The 7,779-nt window shown below is 32.4% G+C and overlaps 2 protein-coding genes across 3 annotated transcripts in view; one reads left to right on the forward strand and one right to left on the reverse strand.

Annotated features, from left to right (window-relative positions):
- LOC118739636 (testis-specific gene 10 protein-like) overlaps positions 1-1,499 on the reverse strand; it is a 5,541-nt gene extending 4,042 nt beyond the window's left edge. Inside the window, exon 1 of the mRNA XM_036471075.1 lies at positions 1,481-1,499. The gene's annotated coding sequence lies outside the window, so the exon portion shown is untranslated. The remainder of the gene's footprint in view (positions 1-1,480) is intronic.
- Positions 1-7,779, forward strand: part of LOC118739626 (centrosomal protein of 135 kDa) — an 86,730-nt gene that overhangs the window by 67,033 nt on the left and 11,918 nt on the right. The gene's annotated exons all lie outside the window — the stretch shown is intronic.

The raw sequence follows: 7,779 nt of genomic DNA on the forward strand, positions 1-7,779 counted from the left end.
CCGAAAAAGTGTTTAAACAAAGCGTTGTGTGTGTATAATGTTCACGTTGTTTTATTTGTTATAAATAATTCAAGAAAAATTGCACCGCACCCGCTAAACAATGATTTTTGCGATCAAATGTTTGAAATGTCAAAATGAAATACAAAAATCTGTCTAATCGTGATAAGGCTGCGCAGTTGCTAAGCTGTCACGATTGTTGGGAAATACTTTTTATTGGGTGATTATATAAAAAAAAAAAATAAGCGCTTGGTTAAGGAATTAATACTCTTTCTAAAGTTGGTGGGAATAATTTAGATCGAAGAGATCTTAGAAGTTGGAGGTGATGATGGTAGTTGGGGTTAATATCTTAAACGAGCTAAAAATAACTTTTCTAGGCCAAACGCGAATCTGGCCAAACATTTTCAAAATCCAAACTTAAGATTTTTGATAACAAAAACCGAAAGCATGAACAAAACTTACTTTTATATGGAAGAAAATGCGCAACACCCTACACAAAAAAAAAATTCTATAAAAGCAACGGTAATTGAATGGGCTAAAAAACTGCATAACTTAAAATTTTCTAAAGTTTCAGATTAAAAAGTTTGAAATTTTGATGACAACTTTTTTAAGTTTGATTAATTTTTTTGAAACTTGTATAAGCTTTGAAACTTTTATTTATGTGGTATCTGATATACATAGATCGGCCCATATTTTAAATGAAAATTATTAACAATAAAATAAACATAAGTTGCCAGCAGTATCATTTCAAATTTTGCTGCTATTATGTTGAACGCCGTTATCTACATAGTAGTTAGAGGGTGCACACTACCACTTGGTAAGACTAGGGATTGGTCGCTGGGCCAAACATCAAAAAAAAGGATTTTTTTTAATAGCGGTCGCTCCCCGGCTGGAAATGGCCAGTATTTCTGCCATGAAGAAGTTTTGCCGATCGAAGGCACCGTAAAATTGAAGGTCCCTCCATTTGTGTTACGACAACCAAGACGCACTAATAGAAGAGCTCGACCAAATGTCAAATTACTATTTTATTAATATCGCAGCTAGAGGTAACCTCTAAAATTGTTCATATGATAGATAAGGTTTTTTCCTCATAGTGGTCGTTCTCCGTCAGGTAAAAGCAAAGCCACCATTGTTGCTCTGGGTCATTCCATATAAAAGAGGTAAGCCAAATAAATTTTAAAGTGCCATTATCCCTATTTCAATAGCAACCTACAGCTAAATAAACAAAAAATGATGGACTACCGGTCAGTTTAAGCCACATCGTGGTGAAACCGAAAGTCCATAATAGTACCAAAAGACAAGAGACATCCCCGATTTGGTGATTAATATTTTTGTGTGTTTTCAATAATAAACAGTTTTCAATAATAAATTTTTAAAGGAGATAGACGAGTGGTCTAGGACACCCTATATATGAATTTGCGATGTGTTTTATATTTAAATATTATAGCTTCACTTTTTAGAAATAAAGTGATGAGGTATGTACATAATACTGTTACGATTATCCTCGAAACCTTGAGGGAGTACCCAAATATACTCGGGCTCGTATCGCTGGATTGTTAAATAAATGCTAACGATGACCGAATTGTAGTACAATTAACTTTATTGTACAACAAACAATTTACAATACTTGCTAATACAGTAAAAACACTTTACAATACTTGTTAAAGCAATAACAACGCTTTACTACTTGTTAACACAATTAAACTTATAGCTTGCTTATTCGCAACTCGATTCTCCGCTCACTTTACTTGTAGCTTGCTGACTTGTAACTCCGTAACTAACTCACCTCGTGGTGGCGGCGCCCTTATATACCTGCGCTGGCACTTATGGCAACTCTAGAACATTCTGAAGTTTATCGCTCATTCTCTTTCTCTCGCTGTTCGCAGTGTTCATCCAACTTGACGTTTCTCTTTGTGGAACATTCTACGTCATTCTTCGAACATTCTGCCTATTTCTCGTTGTTCGCTTTGTGTTGCCGCAGTATTCGCCACAATACATATGTACATACCAAAAACTACGAAATAACTATTGTTATTACTAAATAAGCAGGCCGTAGGTTGCTATGGCAACTTGTTGTCAGAGCTATGTATTACCTACATACTATGTATGTATGTATGTACATCTGAGCATAAATTTAATTTAAACAAGAAATCAAAAAGGAGTTACCATTTTTATACCTGACACCGCACATTTACATACATATGTACATATGTATGCACATTAAAACTATAAAGGTTCAATATCAAGGCTAACCCCATTAGCTCGCCTTAAGTGGGACGACAATAAAACCGTTAAAGTAAAAACAATAATACATAAAATATTGACTATTGACAAATAAGGAGTACACGCAAAACAAAAACTATAATTATTACAATTCAAACTTATTTGGCAAAAGTTTAATGATCTTTGCGCCAGAGTATCGACCAGCGAAAGCACATCCGCCCTCACCTGTCAATTATTCTGTTCGTAATAAAGACAGTACACGTAATTAATGGGCTCCATATGACGTTCTTTAAAAGTACATTAACTTTAAATGAAGACATAAATGGATGAAGGTGATATGTCCTAAAATTAATTTGAGTATCGCATGAAGTAGTTATTTTCTAAAATTTTCATCATTTACGGCTAAGAAATCTTTATATGCTTATGGCATCTTCCTCTTTGCATAAAACAGCGAAATTTCGAAATTGTGACATATGTATCACCTTCATCCATTCATGTCTTCGAATGTATGAGTGCATTTTAATAATTTGGGGAAGGGAGTCTTCACTGTGTTTTTTTGTAAAAAATTACAAAAACTGCTTCAACTCTTGCAACGAAGTTAAAATATGATCTGTGAACATTACTAGCACATAATATTAAAAATTCCTTTTGAATTAAAGCAATTGTTAAAAACATGTACGATAGGTAAGCATGTATACTATATACATACATACATACATATATACATACATACATACATATATACATACATACATACATATAGTTCATACCCAACGGGACTGAAAGTTAACTGCTGCCCAAAGGAGCTAGTACGGTGCTGTACAAAAGCAAAGTAAGAAATACATTTTTATATTTCTAACAATGCTCAGAAATACATAAATATCATTTTGAGTAGTAACATAAAATATTTTCTTTTGCAAAAAAGTTAATTTATGTACAAACATGTATGTGTGTATGTATTTTCGTATGTATACCACATAGAAAAGAAAAAAAAACATTTTTATAAGTACACTTAATAAAAGCATCAAATGGTTTACAAAAACGCCAATCTTTTATTAAAAGAAAATATATAATATAAAAACTTAAATTTGCATGCATCGCTTTTTATATGCTGTAGTTGAAGCGCTCACCAAGGGCTCATTTGGGAGCAGCAAGGGAGCGCTTCTTTCTAATGACACACAATGTTAAAATAGGGTGCGTTCAGAAATCAAGCCAAAGCATCAGAGTCTTTTTGTTTCTAAACTATAATTGATGGAAATCTTTTATTTGAGCAACTAAGTTCCAATTCGGTTTTTAACCGTGGTTGCGCATATTTGACATTTCCATCAATTATACTTTAGAAATGAAAGAGACTGATGCTTTGGCTTGATACATTTCTGAACGCGCCCATACAATGAAGTATGAAATTAGGAAGCGAGTGTTTACTGCTGAATATGGAGCGCTCCAATAGAACTAATGTAGCGTTTCTGGCCCTGTTGGGTACATATTGTTACCTTAATATAGAAACGCCCTAACTCCTTTTTTTTCGAAACGATATGCAAGTATGTACATATGTATCTTCGCATATGGCAGTTATTGACGGCTTATGCAGTTTATTGTTATTTAGACACGGCATCATATGAATTTGTATGCCCAATGTGCCTTGAAGTATGTCAAAGACATGATTAACCATATTTTTATTTTGATTTGTAGGTCTTTTTAACCAAGGAGCAATGTACGAATACTCACACTTTTCATGACCTTTACGAGTTGAACTTTATTTATTCTTTTGGCAAGACAAATGACAGGTTAAACTAAAACCGGAACAATAGTTAAACTTTTGCTTTGCATGGTAAGTGGTCGAATTCCTCCATACGCTTCAAATACACGATTACGTGCTTAACTATTGTATGAGTATTGTTAGCAAATAATAGATTTACATACATACATATGTATACTTGAAAAAATCTGATTATTATGATGATTTTATACTGCTTGGTATAAGCAGTTACTTACTCAATGCAAAGCAAGGCAGAAAATCGAATAATATTGTGCTTAAAAGGATTAACCGCTTTACCCCAAATTTAATATCAATATTTTTCCTTACTACTTCTTTGAAGATGAAATAATTTTTGTTGATCGCATTGACAAATTTGTTGTCAGTATGGCTAAGAATGGCCTTTCTTTTTGATCCCATCAATTCCTTTTCTGTTCAATAAAGCAAATTAACGTTTTTGCGTTTCATAATTTAGCAATATGTCTTGGAACGTCATTATTGTGGATTATCTGCGGTCATTTTATTTATGACTGCTTTATAAATATTTAGTAAGGCTTAGACTCAAACACATGAAATTTGGAGTTGAGTCGTTATTGCAGATTACCATCGATATGTATGTATGTATGTGTGTATATCTAATACATGCATTTAAACATTTTCCAAAAAATTTCAACCAAAAGCAAAAATAAAAGTTGTACATATTTCGTAGATATTTTATATTCTAAAATATTACATCGCATGATATTACGAGATCTGCGAACTACTTTTTGTAATATTATAATTTTTGTAGAAAACATACTTTCCAACAACTTCCCTACGTGCGGTAGAATAGAGAATTGAATGAGAATAGAAACACAAAATGTCGAGAAGTTTTGGGTTTTGGTTGTTTATTTATTTAATTTTTAATAAATGTCGAGAAGTTTTGGGTTTTGGTTGTTTATTTATTTAATTTTTAATAATTCTTTATGAAAGTCTAATGGTGGATTGACTTCCACTAGGCATTAAATGGCAAAAATTGTAATTATAAAGTTTTGCATTAAAAAAAATCGTGGATTTCATTTAAAAAATAGTAATTTTCTTCCATATAAATGGAGGAAAATGCACAACACCGGCAGCCAAAAAAATTATAAAAAATCCACGCGATTCTTTAGAGTCCTAAAATTTTCAGTTGAACCTACTAAAATTTAATGCACCCTAATTTTTCTAAAAAATCGGAATAAAAAGTGTAAGAGTTTTGGGTGTAAAATTTGTTGAATTTTTATATATTTTGTACGAAGTTTTAACTCTCTGCTGCATAGAAGATTTTAATTTTTGAACTAAATTTAGCCCATAATACTTAAATGCACATTAATTTTTTTCTTCGACCCCGAAAATAAACCTACAGTCCTAAAACTGGTACCACGCCTGTGGGCGGTCCTATTCAGGCAGCTGTAAACTTTTGCCCCGCCACCTATGCAGTCAGCTGTAAATAAAAGCTTAGTGTGAGCACAAAGTGATCAATAAAATCAGAATTATTTTTCTTATGACAATAAAGAGATAAAATTAATTCGTTCATCCAAAAGTGGAAATTTAAAAAAAACTGAAAAAAATTGTTTGTACCACACTGCATATGCCTGTCTACAGACGGTTTTCGCGGACGGCGCACAACCGGTAGCACAGGCAAACAATCAAAATGTAAATATTTCTTTCACTCCTGCATACCTCAGACTACTTACGAGAATTTTTTAATAGAATATTCCAACTATACATAGTCTTAATTAGTGAAAAAAACCACATACTTCGCAAAATAATTTTTTCGCACTAATTGCAGCCTATTTTGTATTTAATCTTTCAAATGTGAAGAGTTAGAACGTTACCATGTAGTATTTATACAAAAAATGAAGTAAATGACACAGTTGAATGGACTTCTTCTTCAAATTGTGGCTAAAATTTTACATTTATATTTTAAAAGCATTTAAGTAATGCCCGTCTGTAGGCGGCCAAATACACGAGAGGGTTAAATGTGGAATTATGTGGTGTTGGTTATGTAATGTGCTAGACTTTTATAAAAAAATTATAAACATTAAATGCACAAAAGAAAAATAACAAAAACTAGTAAAATTTTTACTTAACTTAGGCCCCTATTATGAGTTACATTCGATCTTCGACTGTGGTCGAAAGTGCTGATCGAACGAATTTTCATTTGGTATTATGGCGCTCATTCGATGAAGAATAGCGCTATTGTGAACTTCGCTCGTTTATGTTGTTCACAATAGTATATTTTTCACCGCTTTGTTTACAAATCGAGCAAACTAAATAGTGTGCTTATACATATTTACGTAAATTTGTGCAAATTAAAATGAAATAAACAAAGAAAACAAGTTTATAAAAACGTGGTAAAAATTAGTACAACGAAGTACTGGGGTTCAACGATTCGTCAGAGGATGAGAGTTTAGTGAACTGACCTGGAGTAGTAAATGTTTAAGAGAGTTTAAGTGTAGTCTTTACAATATATTTTGACATAAAATATATTTAAGAAATTTGTCTACAGATTTAGTAAAAACTTCCGACTGTCTAAAGAGGCGTTTGTGAGCCAAATTTATTTAAAATATTTTGAAACTATCCACAGCTCTATGATTTGTTCTCAGAGATCGTGCCAACTGAGTATTGGGATTTTCTTTCACAAGTAAAACCAGCCTTTCGAGCTTGTGTTTAGTATTCACGATGTTCGAACTGCATGAAATTAATAAAAATTGTTTAAAATTTGTGTCTAGCCGCCAAAATGTAAGAAAACAAATGCAAAATCATAACCAGCGAAGATCGAAAATCGAAAGCAACTCATAATAAGGGCCTTAATCTGCTGACCACTAGGGTATGTGTCTTAAATTCGTGATTAAAAACCACCAAAAAGCTGCTATGTTATTTCAATTAATAAAATAAATCCAATTTTCATTTAAAACATCTTAAACGTACGAGGTCACACTTCAAACAAAAACAAAAAAATAGATATTAACGCTTTCAAGGACAAAACAAAAAAACACTGACTTTTAATTAAGCAGAATGAAACACGCAGCAGGTTGAAAAAACACCAAAAAATAAAATCCAGCTAAATAAAGCAGTGATTACGAAAGTAAGCGCCGTCAGTAGTGACAAACAAGTTTGCAAATATGCCAAAAGGTTTTATTTTCTACCAGCACATATATACATACATACATATGTATATAGGCACACACAAATATCTCCCAGAATGATTATGAGCGAATAATGCATTGGTAGCAATTGGAGAATTTTGACCAGTAAATATTTCATACATTGGCGCATTCATTTATGAATTTGCTTATATCCATTGCTCATTACTTACTTACGTATCTATATATGTAGGTACATATATTTGTTCATTCGGTTCTTATACGAATTTATGCATTCGAATCCATATATGCATGTATGCAGATATTAGTCATTCAACCATTCATTCATTCATTCAATTATTTTTGTAAGACGGCTACTAGACATTCTACAAATACACACCATGCAAATTGTCTATTTATTTTAACTTTAATATAAGAACTATGGAAGTGTGCTGCTAATATGAAAGGTCGCATATTGTCGATGCCAAACACGTTCCTCAATGCCAATACAGCACGAAAACATCAATATATACATACATACATGTGTACGTACCTACGTAAAATGCATTGAGTCAAGGGGATATGTGGTCTTAACTCCAAGGTAACAGTCAAAGGTATTCAAGTAAATAAATATGTATGTAAGAAGGTAAGATATGCGTTTTGAGCCAATTGCAAAGAAGGCAACACTTCCTCTTC

This window comes from Rhagoletis pomonella, unplaced genomic scaffold (assembly GCF_013731165.1).
Source record: "Rhagoletis pomonella isolate Grant_MI unplaced genomic scaffold, Rhpom_1.0 Rhpom_scaffold_00005, whole genome shotgun sequence".
NCBI lineage: Eukaryota > Metazoa > Arthropoda > Insecta > Diptera > Tephritidae > Rhagoletis > Rhagoletis pomonella.